General features: G+C 38.8%; 1 long non-coding RNA gene across 1 annotated transcript; it reads left to right on the top strand.

Moving 5' to 3' along the window:
- The first annotated feature begins 11788 nt into the window (after window positions 1-11788).
- Window positions 11789-17710, top strand: LOC125780632 (uncharacterized). The gene is made up of 2 exons (XR_007423883.1): window positions 11789-13184; window positions 13276-17710. It is a non-coding gene; the product is annotated as an uncharacterized LOC125780632 (long non-coding RNA).
- Window positions 17711-20246: the final 2536 nt, after the last annotated feature.

Genomic DNA, 20246 nt, shown 5'->3' with positions numbered 1-20246 from the left:
AAGCCTTTTCCCCCTGTTCACCTCTGTCCCCCATATTAACTGTGTATTACTCTATTTCCCTACTGAACTGATGTTCTATTTTCTATGATATCTCACAAGTGTTAATTCACAAATAGCCAACCTCTCAGTCTAAAGCCAATAGGCTGGACCAACTCCACCTACTTCACCTTGGACTCCTCCCCTGCAGTGGGACTCATCCATTCCTATTTCGTTTACACACAAGAGTTCGTACACTCAACCAATCACACCGCTCACACAGTTCCACACACAGTCTAACACATACGCACACACATTTCAGTAGCACTCACTCTGTCTCACACACACTCTAACGCATACGCACACACTTTTGTTGCATTCAGTCTGTCTCGCTCACACTGTAACGCATACGCACACACTTTTTCCAGTCACTGCCACACACACATTTTCTGTGTCTCCGTCAGGAGAACTGGACACAGACGCTTTCACACAGACCGGTACACTTTTTAATTTTTATAAAATGAATACGAAAGCCTGCTACAGGCCCGGGAGATCCCTCAACCGTCTTTGGACAAACACAAAAGCCTGCTACAGGCCTCGGGAGAACCCTCAACCGGATTAAATGAACGTAAAAATAAAAAAGAGCCTGCTACAGGCCTCGGGAGAACCCTCAACCGGATTAAATGAACGTAAAAATAAAAAAGAGCCTGCTACAGGCCTCGGGAGAACCCTCAACCGGATTAAATGAACGTAAAAATAAAAAAGAGCCTGCTACAGGCCTCGGGAGAACCCTCAACCGGATCAAATGAACACGTAAAATAAAAAAGAGCCTGCTACAGGCCTCGGGAGACCTCTTGCTCAACCGGCTTAATGTATTTTAAATAAATACTGTGGCACGCTTCGTGCCCCACTCCGCACAACCGCCAGACGGCCGGTCCACCCAAATTTAAAATCACCAATATGCAGAATTTGATTAAACAGGCTCTGCTCACCTTTTTCTTAAGTTCGGCCGTGGGTGGATCAGCGTCCGGTGCTGCCCTTCTGTCAGACTCGGCGGGGTCCAAAATGTCGGGGTCACCAACTGTTGTAGAAATGAAAATTGAAAGGTGGGTCCGCACCCACCTCTCGCCTTGGGCTACAACTCCCTTACGCGTTCGTTGAATAGAGGAGTCTAGACAGATGGAGTGAAGTTAGAAGCAAAACAAGTATTTATTGCAAAAGACTGGATCCAGGAGAACATACAAAAGAACGGTTATCCACCGCTCCAACATACGCTCTGAACCTCGAATGATCTGACTCCCGTGTATATACTCAAAATGACGTGATATCTGCCGATGAGGCGTTGCTAAAATCATCTCCTGTCAGCATGCATGGTGTTACGTGTTAGCGCTCAAGATTCGCTAGTCTTTGGCCTTGAGTGTGCGCAGACAGTCCGGCATTTGTTCAGTAATTTAGACAGTGTTGCACTCCCTGTGCGCATGCCCTCCTTAATTTGACAGGTGAAGGACTTTACGTGCACGGAGAGAGAAAGACCGTATTGTTTGCCCAGAAGCCTCCTTTGTATTAAGTTAGGTCATGCAGAATGCACTATCTGATAATTTGTAGCGGTTAGTGAGAAAAACATGCAATCACACAATGGGTTTCAGTGAGGTGTCAGTGGCGCGTGATTCGTCCGCCATACAATGGGTCTATACGTTTATGTATCATGTGGGTTAGTTTGTCAGCCTAAGGCCTGTGTTTAGCCACATGCTTGTTAAAAACAATGTTTCACTATATACGTGAAGAATACATGGTGGTTAATGGTTAGTTTTCTATATAAATGTGTGTAAGATATACTGTGAGTAATAAAATGGTCAATATGGTGTTAATATAAATGTGTGTAAGATATACTGTGAATAATAAAATGATCAAATGTGGTGTAAGTATTGGTTAATGCATACAAAATACAGGGTTTCACAGATGATTATGTAATTTTAGATACCAAGATAAGTAATCATGATTGTGAGATACTTGTCAATATATTCAAGGTAAAACAAGGTTTCTTCGTAAGATTTCCCACACACCGTATAGTGAAACATTGCCATTTTCAGTAATAAGAGTTCAATTTATGTAAACACACACACACACACACTTATAACAGAACTCTTGCAACTTATAACAGTGCATGCAATGGTGCAGTTGAACCGCACGGTGGCATCCAAGCTCCATCAATGTTACATGCAGCACTTCCCTCAATACACACGCACACACACATAATATATATAGATTCATTTCTCTATTATTTCACCAATAATGTGCTCATAATTATTGTGCTTGTGTGTTTATATTTATTTATCCATTGCAGTAAGATATAGTAATTGCTGACTATTAACACACTTCCGGCGGCGCTGCTCTGTAGCGACCCGGGCTTCCAGCCTGCATCCTGGCCTTTCCTGCGTATTATTTGTTTGTCTTTTTTGTTGTGAGATCCGAGGCACAATGACTCGGTTAAGAGGGTTACTCGTTTGCTGGATAATTTTGGGACTTATCTCGGCATACGTCTGGACCCTACCCCTGGGAACCGGTGAATTGGCGCCGGGGAGTTACATGAGGGACGCTCTTCTCTTGCTACGCAGCTTCAACATTCCAGCCCCGCAGGACCTGCCGAAGGATCTGCGGGCATCGGAACCAAAGAAAAGTGGAAGGAAGAGAGGTAGGCGAGGAGGGATAAGGCAGCGGCTCCGTCGCCGACCCCATAAACCTCCTATTCCTTCCATAATCTTCGGGAATGCCCGCTCACTGCGGAACAAAATAGATGAACTGCGTGCCGTTTCCGAGCCCACCATGAATACAGAGACTCGTGTTTGCTAGTTTTTAGCGAGACTTGGCTTCATCATAATATACCGGACGAGATGTTTTCCCTGGATGGCTTTTCCTTGATTCGGATGGACAGAAATGTGAACTCTGGAAAAACTACTGGCGGAGGTGTCTGTGCATTTGTTAACAACAAGTGGTGCACTCAGTACACGGTTCGTGAGAAAGAGTGTAATTCGGACCTAGAGCTTCTATGCGTGAGTTTTAGACCCTTTTATTTACCCCGAGAATTCGGCAGTATTTTATTGTGCGCTGTGTATATTACACCAGATAGCAATGCCAAGGAGGCTGCTTCCAGGATAGCTGATTGTGTATCTAAGCAACTACAACGCTGTCCAGAAGCCCCATGTTTTATCATAGGAGATTTTAACCATTGTAAATTAGAATCGGCTCTTCCTGGTTTTGATCAGTATGTTGACTGTGGCACTCGTGGCAGTAAAGTTTTGGATAAGTGCTATGGGAATATCAAGGAAGCCTACAAGGCAGTGGCCAAGCCACCCCTATCTAACTCAGACCACAATATGATTTGTCTTCGACCACTCTACCAGCCTGTTTTTAAACGTTGTAAGCCCCAGGTGAAAACTGTGCATGTTTGGATCGATGATGCTATTGAAACACTAAAAGGTTGTTTCATGTCTACAGACTGGGACATTTTTCATGAACAGGACATTAATTGTGCTACTGAAGCGATTACGGACTATATTTATTTCTGTATTGACACCGTCGTGCCTAAAAAGACAATCTCACTGTATCCGAATAATAAGCCTTATGTCTCAAAAGAAATCAAGCATTGCATTAATCGTAAACAACTAGCTTTTAGAAATGGGAATCATGCCCAAATGAAGATAATTCAGAAAGAGCTTAATTTTAAATTAAGGGAGTCAAAGGAGGTATATAAAGCAAAAATTGAGGAGCAGTGTTATGAGATGAATACCAGGGAAATGTGGAAAGTTTTAAAAGCCATGACTAATATGGATAAAGATAAAACATGCATTAGTGCGGTGAATGAGGGGCAGAAAGCTAATGATTTAAATGATTTTTTTTGTAGATTTGATCTAGGCTATGTCCCCCCTGCACAGGCATCTGAGCACAAACTAATGAGTGGTGAGCATAGGCAAAGATTAGTGATCGATCGAAGTACAGTACAGTCTCTGTTTTCTAAACTCTGCCATAAAAAGGCTACTGGTCCGGATGGGATCTCTGCTTTTATTTTAAAATCATGTAGTGCGGAGCTTGCTGCAGCATGGTGGCCCATTTTTCAGAGATCTCTGGACACAGGGGTTGTTCCAGTTACCTGGAAAAAGTCTATTGTCATTCCTGTTCCTAAAAAAGCAGGTTCAAGGGAAAATAAGGATTTTCGCCCTGTTGCGCTGACATCACTGGTAGTAAAGTGCTTGGAAAGGTTCGTTGTTTCTAAGCTGAGTGCAGAGACTCACAGTTACCTGGATCAGTTTCAATTTGCATATAGGCAGAAAAGAGGTACAGATGATGCTATTGCTAGCCTGATGCGCATGATCTTCAAGCATCTTGATAAACCATCATCTTATGCTCGGCTATTATTTATTGATTTTAGTTCTGCTTTTAAAACAGTGCAACCCCATCTGCTGATTGATAAAATGTTAGATATGGGGGTTAATTCATCTATTGTAGATTGGTACTACTCTTTCCTGTCCAATCGGATACAGCAGGTTAAAGTAAACGGTTGTCTTTCAGAAGTGAAAACGCTAAGTACAGGGGTCCCCCAAGGTTGTATTAGCTCTCCACTGCTATTTACACTTTTCACTAATGACTGTAGAAGCAGATACCCAGATAACTTTGTGTTTAAATTCTCTGATGATACTGCTATTCTTAGTTTGGTACAGCATGATGACAGCCTTACAAATTATTTTGCAGAAATACATAGATTTGTGGAATGGTGTGGCGTGAATCGACTTAACCTAAATGTGGCAAAGACACAGGAAATTGTTTTTTACCCCAAGGGAATTGGAAACCACTGTCCAGTGGTTATTCGTAACAGCACTATTCCTCAGGTTTCTTCTTATAAGTATCTGGGTGTCTACATTGACAGTACATTGGGGTGGTCAACCCATGTGGAGTATCTGTGTGCTAGACTGCAGCAGAGACTGTACTTTTTGAGGAGACTGAGAAGCTTCGGAGTAAATCAGAAGATCATGACCCTGTTTTACAAGTCCATATTAGAGAGCATTTTAAGATATCGTATTTCTGTTTGGTTTTGCAATCTCTCAGTGCAGCTAAAGAATAAACTAGCTAGGGTCGTCAGAACTGCTTGGAAAATTATTGGTGGTAGCCAGTACTCCTCTCCTGAAGCAATTTTTGAAGAGTCTGTTCTTAGGTTAGCAAAGCGAATTACCTCTGATTCCGACCATGTACTTTTCCCAGAGTATCAGCTTCTCCCCTTGGGGAGGAGATTCAGAGTGCCAAGGGGTAGACTAATAAGGTACATAAATTCATTTGTACCTGCATCGATCAAACTTCTTAATGCTAACATAATGATGTGGATGGAAATCTTAAATTTTTTTTATATTCATTTTAGTATTTTTTACTGGCTTTTATGTTCATGTTCATTGTATTGTGTCTTATATTGTATTGTGTTTGTTGAAAGGCTTGTGTGATTGTATTGTTTTGCCAATACAGCCGGATGCAATCTTGGGTAGCCCAAGAAAAATTTCCCCTGTGGGGGACAATAAAGTAAAGTCTAAGTCTAAGTCTAAAAAGGCGCGAAATAGTTCTAAAATATACGTTATGTCAAAATTATTCATTGTTTTGAGTACACAATTAGTACTACTTTTTCATACATACATATATATATATATATATATATATATATATATATATATATATATATATATATATATATATATATATATATATATATCCGAATGAATAGTGTTATTTAGAACGCACCTCATACTGGCATATAAAAAGCATGTAGAAAAACAACTCTTTTGGCACGGACACAGGTAGGTGGCTCTTAAAAGAGCCGTTGGGTATTAAGGGAAAACGTCAAAGCGCTCCGTTTAAGCGCGCTCTCCGCGGATACGGCGGGCCAGCTGGATGTCCTTAGGCATAATGGTGACTCTTGGCGTGGATGGCGCACAGGTTAGTGTCTTCAAACAGACCCACCAAGTACGCCTCGCTGGCCTCCTGCAGAGCCATGACGGCGGAGCTCTGGAAGCGCAGATCGGTCTTGAAGTCCTGAGCGATCTCACGCACCAGGCGCTGGAAGGGCAGCTTGCGGATCAGCAGCTCAGTGGATTTCTGGTAGCGGCGGATCTCCCTGAGAGCGACGGTGCCGGGCCTGTAACGGTGAGGTTTCTTCACGCCGCCGGTAGCCGGTGCGCTCTTGCGGGCTGCCTTGGTGGCCAGCTGCTTCCTCGGGGCTTTGCCACCGGTGGACTTACGGGCGGTCTGCTTCGTTCTTTTATACAAATTTTATTAAAGTTTGTTTACAAGTCAATTTACAAGAAAACAGTAAAACAGAAAATTTCAGTCATGTTTCATCATTACATCCTTGTTACATACATCAATAAAAATGAGAAATAAAATACAGGTTACAATTTCATACAAAATTCGAAATATTTTAAAATAAAACAAATGTATTTCCAACATCATTTAAGTATTTTTCAGAATCTTTCCTTCTTTTTTTAATATCAGCAAGAGCTTGTTTTAAAACACAGAGGATAACTGGAATTACACAATTATCCATAGCAATCTTACATCGAGTTTTCCACATTTTATTTTTAAGAAAACATACCCATAACCATACGAAATCTATTTGGGATCTCGAGAGGTTTTCTTTACTAATTCCGTATTTTATGGTTTTTAAGTCAAAGGTTATTTTAAATTGAAAGATTTTTTCAGAAAAATCCCAGATTAATTTTTTTCTATGACATTCAAGAATTAAGTGATCTATTGTTTCTTCTGCATGGCAATCTGGTATAGGACAGGTCGGGCTGTCCACGTTGTAATTCCATTTTAACAATCTTTTAACAGGTAATCTTTCATTTGCTATTAACCAGGCAGTATCTTTTATATTTTCTGTTAGATTAAAGTTCATAAGATTTTTTTTACAGTTTTTTCAGTTTCTAAATTATTTAGTCCATTATAATTAGCCATTTCGCCATAATCGGCTTCTTGTATTGTTTTATATATATTCTTATTTGTTTCAGTAATCCAGTTTATTTTAAGATGTTTATATTTATTTATAAAGTCTAGATAAATTAATTTATAATAAGGGATGGAATTTCGTTTAAGGCCACGCTTTCTTACCCACTGATTTTTGTCACCTATCCATTTAGTTTCTCTTTCTATTGCAGTTATTTTACAGAAAGAGATGTTAAATTTAAGAACGATGTTTATTGCTCCTAACCCTCCTTTTTTCTTGTGTTTAAATAGTAAATCTCTTTTAGCTATTTCTCTGTAGCTTCCCCATATGAATGTGCACGTTTTCTTATTTATTCTTACAGCCCATTTTTGTGTGGGCGGAAAAACCGAAGCTAAAAAAATGGGTTTTTGGTAAAATAAAAGTATTTATAATATTTATTTTTGTTTTATAATTCAACTTTATTTTAGAATATTTTTCGATTTCTTTATCAATTTCCTCCTCTTTCTTAGACCAGTTAAAATCAACACACTGATTGTTATCAAAATATATGCCTAAAATCTTTATTTGTTTTTGTTCTTGAATGTCTATTGAAAATTTACTTTTACTCCCTGTGTCTCCAATCCATACACATTCACATTTATCTTTGTTTAGTTCAGCACCAGATACCATCTCATAGTTTTTAAAATGTTCATATATATACTCGAGATCTTTATTAGATTTAACCAGAACTGTAATATCATCCGCGTATGCGGATATGACATATTTATTACCATTAATTTGGACACCTTGTATTCTGGGATCGTCTTTGATGCATTTAATTAAAGGACTAATTGCTAGGATATATATAGCTGCACTGAGTGGACAACCTTGCTTTACACCTCTCGAAATCTCAAATTGCTCTGTCAGTTGGCCATTGGCATTTACTTTTACTGTAGATTTTGCATACAGACACTTCACCAAATTAATAAAATGTTCACAAAAAACATATTTTTTGAGGACACACCATATATATTCCCGTGATATAAAGTCGAAGGCTTTTTTTGGTCTAGAGCGATTAAATAAAAATGTGACTCTTGTTTGGTCAAAATGATCTCCCTTAGTGTATTTAAGTTGTCCCACATATATCTTCCTTTAATGGCGCATGATTGTTCATCGTCAACAATCATGCCCAGATGTTCTTCTATTTTGTTAGCTATGATTTTTGCAAAAACTTTATAATCCATATTCATGAGTGTAATGTGTCTATAATTATTTAGATTTTCTTCAATCCCTTTCTTCAGTATAAGAGTTAAAATACCTTGATAAAAAGACTCGTGCATTTTTCCGTTTTTAATTCCTTCATCATACGCATATTTTAAAGTTTTTACTAATCGATGTTTACATTTTTTATAAAGCTCGGCGGACAATCCATCAGGCCCAGGAGATTTACAATCATTTAGAGAATTAATAGCTTTTAAAATTTCTTCTTCTGTAATGTTATTATTTATTTGCTCTACTTGTTGTAGTTTTAAAGCTTTTAAATAATTATCAATAATTGTTTTATCTATATCTATCTTTTTATACATTTCTTTACATACCTCTTTAATTATTTCTTTAATTTCTTCTATTTCTGTAGTAATATTTCCATTATGTGCAATTTTAGTAATATTAGAATTTTTTTGAGAAACATTATAAAAGATATTTTCAAGCTCAAGGTTTTGTTTGTCATCATCTGATGTCGGAACATATATTTTTTTTTACTTCGTTTTCATTTATTTGATCTATTTCAGATTTAATCTTCTTTAATAAAGATAAAATATATTTAGTCTTATTTTTTTTTCTTTTTTAAATTAATATAATCTCTGACTAGTGAACTATATATTTTATTTCTTTCTTTATTTAATTCTATACTTAAACGTTTACTTTGGTCAGCTAATCGTATTTTAATTAATTCCCATATTTCACCATCAGAGTTTAGAAAATCCTTAAGTGTTAAAGTCCCCTCTATTTGATTGTATAATGTTTTTACCATGTCCTTATTTTTAAGGATAAGTGAATTCATTTTCCAACACCCTTGTGGTTTATTTAGCTGATTCCCAAATTGAATTTTGCTTATAATAGTTAGATGGTCAGAGTTTATAATCATTTTAGTTTTATATGTTAGAGCTTTAAAATGTTCATTAATATATATTCTATCTATTCGTGTATTTGTTAAATAACCATAATATGTATAATCAATTTTATTAGGATATACTAACTTAAAAATATCATTAAATTTATTTCTTTCCATACATTCTTTAAGAATTTCACCATCTCGTGTAATGTTTAAACATGACTTTGCTGTGGTATCTTTTATGTCTGTTATTGTGTTAAAATCTCCACAGATTACAATAGGAAAACTAACATTCATTATTGTTTCTAATTTTCTAAACAGATTAATTTTTTCACTCCTCTTATGTGGAGCATATATATTTATTAATCTAATTTTGATATTTTTAATATACACATCAATAAATAGAAGTCTTCCTGGAATTACTTCTCTTTTTTTTATTATATTAACCTTATTATAAAATAGAATAGCGACTCCATCTGCTCTGTCTGGTCCGACAGAGAAAACAGAAGTATTTGTACCCCATCTAATCTGAGCTTCGTTCGCATCGGTAAAGGATGTTAGTTGTGTTTCCTGTAAGAAGACAATGTCTAATTTTTCTCTCTTAAATTTGTTTAATTTAGTAGATTGAAATCTTTTTGATTGAATGCTTCTGATATTACAGCTCGCAATTAAGAGAGTATTAAAAGACATACCGCAAAGGAAATAAAATCACAACAGGTGCAGAGTTAAAGCTGAGTCTTCATGAGGTAGGTTTACTGGGTCTTGGCTGCAGCGTTGAATTTCCACCATCTGTTTCAGTCGACGAATGTCTCTTTCTTTTATATTCCGTAACAGAGAGAGACCATAACGCATTTATTTCGTCATTGGTCAGTGTCTTTTTCTGAGTCTTTCTTGGATGGTGGGTGAGACATCTTGGTGCTTGAGGTGTTAAGGAATCAGAGCTAAAGTCACCTTCTGTAGATGTCTCCCCAGTGTTTTGAGTACGTTGTTTCTGTGACGTTCTTGGAGTACTTGTCGGCGTTGCAGGCTGGATACTTGGAACTTTAATATTTTGCTTTCCTTTGTCTTGATGTGTAGACTTAACTTTGTGACTATTATTCCTTGGAGGGGTTACTGGGAAACTTGATCTTGGAAGAGGTGGAAAATCTTCAGTTACTGCATGATCTTGGTTTCTTGGTCTTGGAAACATTTGAGTTTGAGTTATTGGTCTTGTGTTTGTGTGATCTTGAGGTCTTGGTCTTATAGCTGCTTCTTCTTGGATTCTTGGTCTTGTGACTGTGTGGTCTTGAGCTGCTTCATCTTGGGTTCTTGGTCTTGTGGCTGTGTGATCTTGAGGCTGCTTCTTCTTGGATTCTTGGTCTTAGAACTGCAGACAGTGTTGGATCCCTTGATGTACTTGTCTGGTTGTTATTAGACATTCTGGATCTGTTCGCGTAGGAATTGGGGCAGTTGAAGTAATTATGCCCTTTTTCTCCGCACAAACTGCACAAAGGCACACTGCTGCAGTCTTTTGATTTATGCCCAAGGCTACCACATTGCCAGCACTTTGTTTCTGAGCATTCTCTTGCTTGATGCTCAGTAGAGTTACATATGAAACATGCAGAAACTTGTCCAGGATAGCTGATTTTGCCAGTATAAGGCCCCAAAGAAACTGAATTAGGAATTCGCATAATTTGTTTTCTTCATCTTGACCACATATTTCCTCACACCGTACCATAATCCAAGATTGTCTGTTGGCTTGATGACAGGTTTCAGGATATCACAATCACTTATCTTTTCAGATAAGTTTCGATGTCTTCATCTTGAATTCTTCCTGTCCAGAATTTGACAATGATGTTCTTGACTTCATCTTCATTTGGGGAAAAAATTTCAAAATCTTTCCATTTCTCAGTATTGTTGTTAAAATTGTCAATAAAAGTTGAAAAAGCTCTTTGTTCCTTAAAACATACTTCAAACTCCTTCTTGTTGGGGAGTCCAATGAAAGATAGTAGATCTTGAGCAGTTATCCAATGAGAATCTAAAATCATCCGGCCCACAATGTTCCTCTCAGGGGGGTCGTCATGGCCGATGAACTTCAGCTTAACCCAGTGCTTGATACGTGAGGCAACAGACGCCATTAGGTCTTCTTACTTGGCTCTCGCAGGCACCTCGCGGTGCTGCGCTGCGGTGCGCTGCGCGCTTGGCTTGGCTCCTTTCTTTGATCTTGCTCTTTTAAAACAGCTTGGATAGAGACGCTGGTTTTCAGTGAAGAGACTAGAAGTCTGGGAGCTTGATCTTTAAACAGAGACTGCTTAGGTCTGCTTCGTTCTTGCCATCGCGCTGAGCTCTGTAAAGAGAATAACGCGCCTCGCCTCCTCACGGCCCTTTTATGCTTTAGAGCCGCTACTCGCTGATTGGGCGTCTTGGATCTGCGCCCTTCCTATTGGCCGTTTCGCACGGAGAGCCCAAACGCAAAATACTGCTTGTAGAACAAACTGGCGGCTTCCTGCAGTCCATTCTGGGTTTAATTATAATATATATAATGCAATTTAAGCGCTCCCATTGCTTAATTTAATAATTCTTATTCAATAACCTTGTAATTAATTACAAACAGCCGTGTACAGCTGTATACTCAAAATAATGCCGTGTGTATAGGGATTGTTATGATTTGAAAGTGTACTGGTGTTACCTATTGCTCACAGCTTAGTATAGTGTGTGTGCGCGTAAGTTTATATTTATATAAATATATACACTTAAATATTGTTAAGAAACAGTAAATATTAATATTAAAGGTATTTTTCAGCTGATCAGACAAAATGACATTTAATCCAAAAACCTTACTATGAGTAAGAGAATGACGTGTTATGTGAATAATCTTGTTTGTGTGAACCCAAGTAGTGAGTTGTTTTTAGATATTGGACCTGAACTGTGTATGTGGGTGAGTGTGCAAAGGACAGTTAGGCTGACACCTCAAAACTGAATGTCCAGTCTGTAGTTTGTAATGCAAAAGTCAGCACCTAAGCAGCAGAGATGAGGCCAGAGTACAGGTAGAGAACAGTAGTAATCATAGATAGTGTTTTAACTCAATCAGTTAGAAACAGTTGCTGAGGAACCGCTTAACTGACCTTTGCACAGGATGTATGGGTGGGGTTTTGGGGATATAAGGTCTTGCAAATGTAAGGATCACGGAACTTCTTCTACTGAAACTCTGTGTGAGTGGAAGGGGTTCCCAGAGCTCTGTTGTAATAAATTGCTAATTCGCTGAAGATCTAAGTATCCTGTCTCTCTATCAACTCTACTTCGGGCTTCCATCAAAAGAATCAAGGGGAACGCACTGGAGCAGTTGAGGGTAGTGCTGTTTTTCCCAACAATTTGGAGGCACCGCTGGGATGGAGGTTTGGAGTTAGAGTGAATTCGGACCTCAGAGACGATCCTGTGAACCACTAGTCCAGCTGCAGCAATAAAATCAGGTAAGCAGAGCCTGTTTAATCGAAATCTGCAGATTGGTCTAAGCTAAATTTTGGACACAGTGGTCTCATTTGATTGCCTCCATCTAAAACAATAGAGAGACTGGATCTGGGCACATTGTAAATATCTAAATTGGGGTGAAATTTGGGGCATTGTATGTAGGTCTATCGTTTTGTTTGTGGCTTGCTCGCTTGAGGGATGAATGGGACCATATAAGGGGTGAAGTACTTTTAGAGTATGAGTGTCTAGTTTAATTAAAAGAGTAGTTTAAAAAGTGTGAACGGGGGTCCTTAGGGAAAAGTGGGCAGTACTCCCACGAAACCACGGACGTGGCAACCCCACCTGGATTCGGACGCGGGCCAGTAAAGCTAGGTTTTGGCGGTTCCTCGGGGTTGGTGGTCCTAGAAATACCGAAGTTCTATGACTGGGTTATAGAGCGATTCTGTGTATGGCGTTTTGTCAGAGACAAGTAATCTGTCTGTATGTTTAGGTTAAAATATTGTATAGCGCAATCGGCTGCGTGTCCACTGGAGCTTATGTGTGTGTGAACTCATATGTGTAGGTAACCATGTCGCGTAGTTGTGAAGTTGCTGCATACTAGTTTTAACTGTGTGAATGTGGTTTAAAATATTGTATAGCGCAATCGGCTGCGTGCACACTGGTGCGTAGTTGTGAAGTTGCTGCATACTAGTTTTAACTGTGTGAATGTGGTTTAAAATATTGTATAGCGCAATCGGCTGCGTGCACACTGGTGCGTAGTTGTGAAGTTGCTGCATACTAGTTTTAACTGTGTGAATGTGGTTTAAAATATTGTATAGCGCAATCGGCTGCGTGCACACTGGTGCGTAGTTGTGAAGTTGCTGCATACTAGTTTTAACTGTGTGAATGGGTGTGCAAGCCGAGAGGGCTTGAGTGTGATTGGGGAGGCAGTTACAGGTATTTGCTTCCGTCAGGGATGGCTATTTGAGGATAGAAGTAAGCACGGCTCGGCCGGCTGGTCAGGGACCAGGAGTACCTAGCGTTGTGTAAAAGGAAACACACAAGAGTTGTCCTAGTGCGTTTAGGATGATCTTGTCATACACAGAGTATTGCTGTACATTTGAGCATTAAAAGAAAAGGGGTTTGAGTCCTCTAGCAATGTGCTTTGCTTAATGTTGTCTGTGTCTGCGGGGTGAAATTAAAATTGTAAATTATAGTGCCTGTAAAATTTGTAAAATTAAGCTAAGTGATTGTGTGTGGCAGTGAGTGAGAGAGTGATTGTGTGTGGCAGTGAGTGAGAGAGTGATTGGGTGTGGCAGTGAGTGAGAGAGTGATTGGGTGGGGCAGTGTGTGTGTTTGTGTGTGGGGCAGAGAGAGTGTGTGACAGTGGATGAGAAAGTGTGTATGTGACAGAGTGTGTGAGAGTAGGTGAATATTGCAGTAAGAGGGTGTGAGCGTGTGTAAGTGACGGATTGTGTGAGTGTGTGTATATTGCAGTGAGTGTGTGTGAGCGTGTGCATGTGACAGAGTGTGTGTGAGAGTGTGTATATTGCAGTGAGAGTGTGTGTAAGCATGTGTGGAGCTCCGTCGGGCTCCGGTGAGAGGTATGAGTGGATGAAGGTACAGAGTGGTGTGTGAGAGAAAATAAGAAGTACGGACGAGTCCCACTGCAGGGGAGGAGTCCAAGGCAGAGTAGGTGGTTAAAGTTGGGCCAATTCACAGAATTGGGAAAGGTTTCCTTTTGTACATTAACATTCTAGGAAAACACATTATAAAAATAGAAAAAGGATCAGTTCAGGAGGAAAAGAGAGGGCAATACACAGTAAAGATGGGGGATAGAGGTATACAGGAGGGAGAATCTTATACGTGGGGATCCATGAACAAGCAGATAGAAAATTTAATAAAAAGATTATGGGGTGGTAAGCAAGACAAAGCAACTAAAAAGGGGGAGGCAGAATTGAGGACAAGAATTAGCTTAATTCTGGAGGAGCAAGGGTACAAACCAGACACATGAGGGGTTAAATTGGCCACCTTAATATGGGATCAGTGGAGAAGGGCAAAAGCAGAACAGGATAGGGCCCAGAAGCAACTAGAGAAGGCTAGTATTCTAGCTAAAAAATATGGAAGTTCAGAATACAAAGCACTTGTGCCTATAAAAAAATAAAAAATCCAGCTACTGTCCGCATTTCCTATTGTATTGCATATTGTATTTAAGTGTAAACTGAGTTTATCATTCAGCGATATGCCAAATTATTTATATTCTTTTTTTTAGACTCTGAATGGGGGATACTGCTAGGGTAATAAAATAAAGTTCTAAATCAATATTATAATATAAGATCATGAGCATGAGTTTTCATGGCATTTAAAACTAGATTGGGCTTATACAATGTCACATGTAAAACATTTAATGAGCTCTATAGTTTTCTTGCTGCAGCACAAACAGAATCAGCTGAGCAATATACAATTGTGTAATCTGCATAATAGTGAATTTTGCAGTCTGAGGTAGAAGCAGAGCCAGCAATATAATTTAGGAATATATTAAACAAAACCGGACTAAAGATTTAACCTTGTGGTACACATTTAAGATACAGATGCTAAATCTGATTTATAATTATTCAATGACATGCATTGTTTTAGTTTTGGGTCCACTCCAGAGCAGTTTTATCAAAGCCAATCATTTCTAAATTCTTTAAAAGAGGTATGGGAGTAAAGGTAATAGTGATGGTAATAAATAAAATATGTACATAATTAATAAACTATGGGTACGTGGGGCCTTGCACAGGCTTTCACGGGCAACACCAGCTAGTGCATTTATGACAGTACGACGTACCTGGGTTTGCGCTCCCTAACTGTGCCCTGCAGGAACACTACAGCACTAAATGTTGATAAAACTGTGCTGCTACGCTGTGTGTGGTTCAGTGGGATAGGCTGGTTAGCCAAAGACGGGTAAGATCCCAACATATGACAAAGGGACAACCTAAGGCAGGCACAGTCTCGATCTGACCACCACATGCAATTCAACAGACCATGGAGAAATATCTCTGAAGTGTTCCAAGAAGGGAAGAGGAGTTGACAATGCAGGGGGAGAAAAGGGAGGCGCAGGCAAAGGGGTGTGTCTCCGTGAAAGTCTGGGCATGGTGGCCTGGCCCAAAGGACAATTGGAGCAAATTTGTGGTAAATTTCTGCAACAGAACGAAGTTCTGTTTCAGAAAAAGGGGGAAATATAAATAGATCCATTGTTACCTTTACCACCATTAGTTTAACCATTATTTTTTGGGCAATTCAAAAACTTTTTGCTTTTTTCAGCTTTGGAAATTTTTAGGTTATCAGTTTTTAAACTTTTTGGCTGATGAAACCACCACTATGCAGATGGGCAATTGCTTTCAGTAAAGGTAAAAAAAAAAAAAAAAAAAAAAAAAAACCTAACTTTAACTAAACTTTTAAGACACACCCAATCCTAATTTTAAATACAAAATATAAACAGTACATGACATGCTCAATCCTGATTTTAAAATAAGAAATAAAGATAGTTACAAATTTAGGAAATGTGTGGGTTTAATAAATTGTTTAAGTAAGTGTCAGTAGAGTAAATGAGTATGAAGAGTAGTTATTTATCACAGGAAAAAAAAAAACTTAAAACACTAAATAAAACAAACTAGATCTGGAAATCAGGTTTTCATAAAATCTCTGACAAAATAACATAAGACAAGTAAATAGCACACTGAGGAAAAAGTGGGAACGAGATACAGGACATGCGGACAGAAGCAGGAAAATGTAAAATATAACTGTCTATGTGATTAGTTGGAGTCATGGGGAGTAGTTAGAAGAAAGGGACTGTGTGCAGGGGAAGGCGTGTGAGCCAAAGGAGGATAATAATTGATAATTTGGATAATTAGAGGTAGCAATTAAATGGAAAGAAACAGCAAAATGTTAGGAATCTGAAAGCACCTGTGACAGTGAACTGAGAATCAGGACACTTGAAGGAGGTAAGAAAACAACAATTGGGCTAAAATCTGTGCACAGACAAAATTTAGAGCTACTTCCCTTAGAAAGTTAAATTGGAGCTCCAGTCTATTATGATAAATGTCCATTAACCAACTTAATTTGCAGGAAGGAGACATGAAGGACCACATAAAAGACTTTCAAATGGAATAGAAACCCTGAAACACCCAACAACATGTGTTCAATGAATATAAATAAGTCTCGTTTCAGATTTTACACAACAGGTGGGAGAAAAAGCTGAGGAGGTGACGGCTTGGACCATTCCAGTAGCAAAGGGGGTCTTATTTCGCCACTACAAGAGAAAAGGGAATGAGCCTCGCTGGATTTGGCCATTCCGGATGACAGAGAAAACAATGCACACAGTCCGGATGAAGGGCAGAGGGTCCACCTGGTACCAGTGGAGCCAGTTCACCACATCAGCAGCACCACCTGAGAGATCACAGTCAGAGGCAGAGAGAGACGCAAGAGCAGCAAAGGCGTCTGACCCAGCTTAAGGCCGGCAGCAGGAGGGAGGGGTGACGTCCCTCGCAGCAGGGGCCTCAAAGCAGCAGCAACACCAGCAAGAAGGGGACCCTTTCCCCGCAGCACAGGGGTCTCACTCACAGCGAGTGAGTGAGAGAACTCACTACACACAGCAGTAATTTGTTGCGTCAAAACCCAGCACACACAGAGACATTACACATCTCACTAACACATTCACATAGTCTCACCTCACAAAACAATTCACCTACACTGATAAACAGAGGCAGAATAAACCCTCTTACGTGCAATAGAGCTGGGACAGTCTACTCCCATGCTCTGAAGAACAGAAGAAAGAAGAAAAGAAGCAGACGAAATGTGTTCTGGACAACTGTATTGTTTGATTTTCTTTTGGTTTATTGTTATAATTTTTATGGCTGGCAGTATTTACTCTAATAGTTTTAGTGGAAACTCGATGTCTTAAAGTGAATAAATCAGTAGGAGTAGAAAGGGGGTTCCACTCAACCTAAGAACAGGAAAGTCAAAAATACAGAGCGTTCAGCTGGAAAAGCCAACTTACTGTTCTTCTTCTTCTTTTTATTATTATTATTATTATTATTATTATTATTATTATTATTATTATTCTACTTTTATATTTCTCAACGCTACTCCTCCTACAGTTTTTTATATACACTGTAAAACCCGATAAGTTGACTAAACTCAAAACTTTTGTTGTAACCGATTACCTAATAAAAATTTAAGTTCATGTAATATAATTTTTAAGTACAGTGAATTTAACAAATACATATACATATATTTAAAATTAATATTTCCCTGAACTTGTATTTAGTCTTCTTTCTGGTTTCATTCAACTATTTTTAAATACTCATAGAAAAGTAGATGAAAGAAAACAGTAAAGAATTAAAAGTACTGAGAGCACAGCGAGAACACAGAGTTACTGCAGCTCAGTAAATGATGCTCGTTCTTACAGCTACAACACAGAGGCCAAGCATTTAATCATAATAGGTGATCTAAGTTTACCTAAGGTAGCCCCGGGTGAATCACTAAACACTGATGGTGAGTGTCAGAAACTGTTGGACACACCCAGTATGCAAATAGATTGTGACAGAAGCCAATGGAAAAGAAGTTGTTAATGGCAACAGACTAAACTCAGTTATTATAAGTTGATTCAACTAAAAAAACTCAGTGTATATGTTCCCACAAATGTTCAGCTAACGCAAAATAGTTGAGTATTGTTTATAAATCTCCAATTTTAAGTAAAACAGATTTAATTTATTTGAGTTCAAACAACGTATGGGTTTACAGTGTAGAACCATGAAAATTGACAAACACGTAGAACAGGTTCTTACATTTCGGACGTTCCACACACTACACACACCACACACACCACACATACACTACACACACACCAAAACACACCACACCACACTACACGTACCACACACTACACACACACCACACATACACTACACACACCAAAACACACCACACACACTACACACACCACAGCAACACCTTAGCAGCCAAGACAGACACCATAACGACACCTTCGCGACCTCCTAGCAACACCTTTCCAACACCTTAGCAGCCAACACAGACACCATAGCAACAACCACAGACAACATAGCAACACCTTATTTACCACCTAACAACACTTCAGCAACCACCTTGTAACCACTTAGAAACTACATAGCTACCAACCCAGATGCCAGAGCAACACCTTAGCAAACACCTAGCAACCGCTAAACAACGCCTGCAAATGCATTGGTATTCCATCAATTTAGCCAAAACTTTTTGAATTTTAGCATTTAGCTGAAAGGCAGCATAGCAACAACAACTCTTTACACTCTTCAGATAGAAACCACTTAGCAATCATTTTTCCAATGTTATAAGCTCCAACTTAAAGTTCATTCACAAACTTTTCCCTTTCTAGTTATTAATTGATATTTATAATTTATATTCAATCAATGCAGAAAAAGTGTGATGACCGGAGGGATTAAAACAGTAGGGCTGGGAGAGGTTCTACTTAGCCTTAGTTGAGAAAAGGTGCACACAGAACTGGTTTAGCTGCTAATTCGTGTTCAAGTATGAAATACATTTTATATTTTTCCAGCTTACATACAGCATCCATTAACTTAGTGGCACATTTGGGTAAGAGAAACATTTCCTCCACAGGTATGGCCGAAATTTAAACATCTCTGGAATTATGTATCAACCATAGGTTAACAATATGGGTCCATTTTGCCGAAGGTAAATGGTCCAATAGGTTGGTACTACTATTGGCATTGTCTCAAATATAATAGTGTCTATCTTTTTCACTAAATGTTCACTAACCAGCTCTGATTCATTGAACAAACCCGGGACAGGCATCCAACATTTATAAAAGTAACACTCGGGCATTGATAATCACTTAGAACACTGGATGGTGAACGTGTTTGGCCAATGGAAGATCTTGATAATGTCTCTAATGCCATATATTGGAGCTCTAATTGTGAGGTTGACTACAGCAATGATTAAAATGTGAGGGTAAAACAGATTTAGTTCAGGTGGGAAATGTCCCACCTGAAAAGGGGGATTGTTAAGAAACAGTAAATATTAATATTAAAGGTATTTTTCAGCTGATCAGACAAAATGACATTTAATCCAAAAACCTTACTATGAGTAAGAGAATGACGTGTTATGTGAATAATCTTGTTTGTGTGAACCCAAGTAGTGAGTTGTTTTTAGATATTGGACCTGAACTGTGTATGTGGGTGAGTGTGCAAAGGACAGTTAGGCTGACACCTCAAAACTGAATGTCCAGTCTGTAGTTTGTAATGCAAAAGTCAGCACCTAAGCAGCAGAGATGAGGCCAGAGTACAGGTAGAGAACAGTAGTAATCATAGATAGTGTTTTAACTCAATCAGTTAGAAACAGTTGCTGAGGAACCGCTTAACTGACCTTTGCACAGGATGTATGGGTGGGGTTTTGGGGATATAAGGTCTTGCAAATGTAAGGATCACGGAACTTCTTCTACTGAAACTCTGTGTGAGTGGAAGGGGTTCCCAGAGCTCTGTTGTAATAAATTGCTAATTCGCTGAAGATCTAAGTATCCTGTCTCTCTATCAACTCTACTTCGGGCTTCCATCAAAAGAATCAAGGGGAACGCACTGGAGCAGTTGAGGGTAGTGCTGTTTTTCCCAACAATATATACACACACACACACATTATATATAATATACATATATATATATATATATAATATGTATATATTTTACATACACATATGTACATATTTATATATATATATAT

Source organism: Astyanax mexicanus, chromosome 13 (genome assembly GCF_023375975.1).
Source record: "Astyanax mexicanus isolate ESR-SI-001 chromosome 13, AstMex3_surface, whole genome shotgun sequence".
In the NCBI taxonomy this organism is placed as follows: Eukaryota; Metazoa; Chordata; class Actinopteri; order Characiformes; family Acestrorhamphidae; genus Astyanax; species Astyanax mexicanus.
The sequence above is the reverse complement of the archived record's forward strand: the minus strand, read 5'-3'. Positions and strand labels throughout refer to the sequence as shown.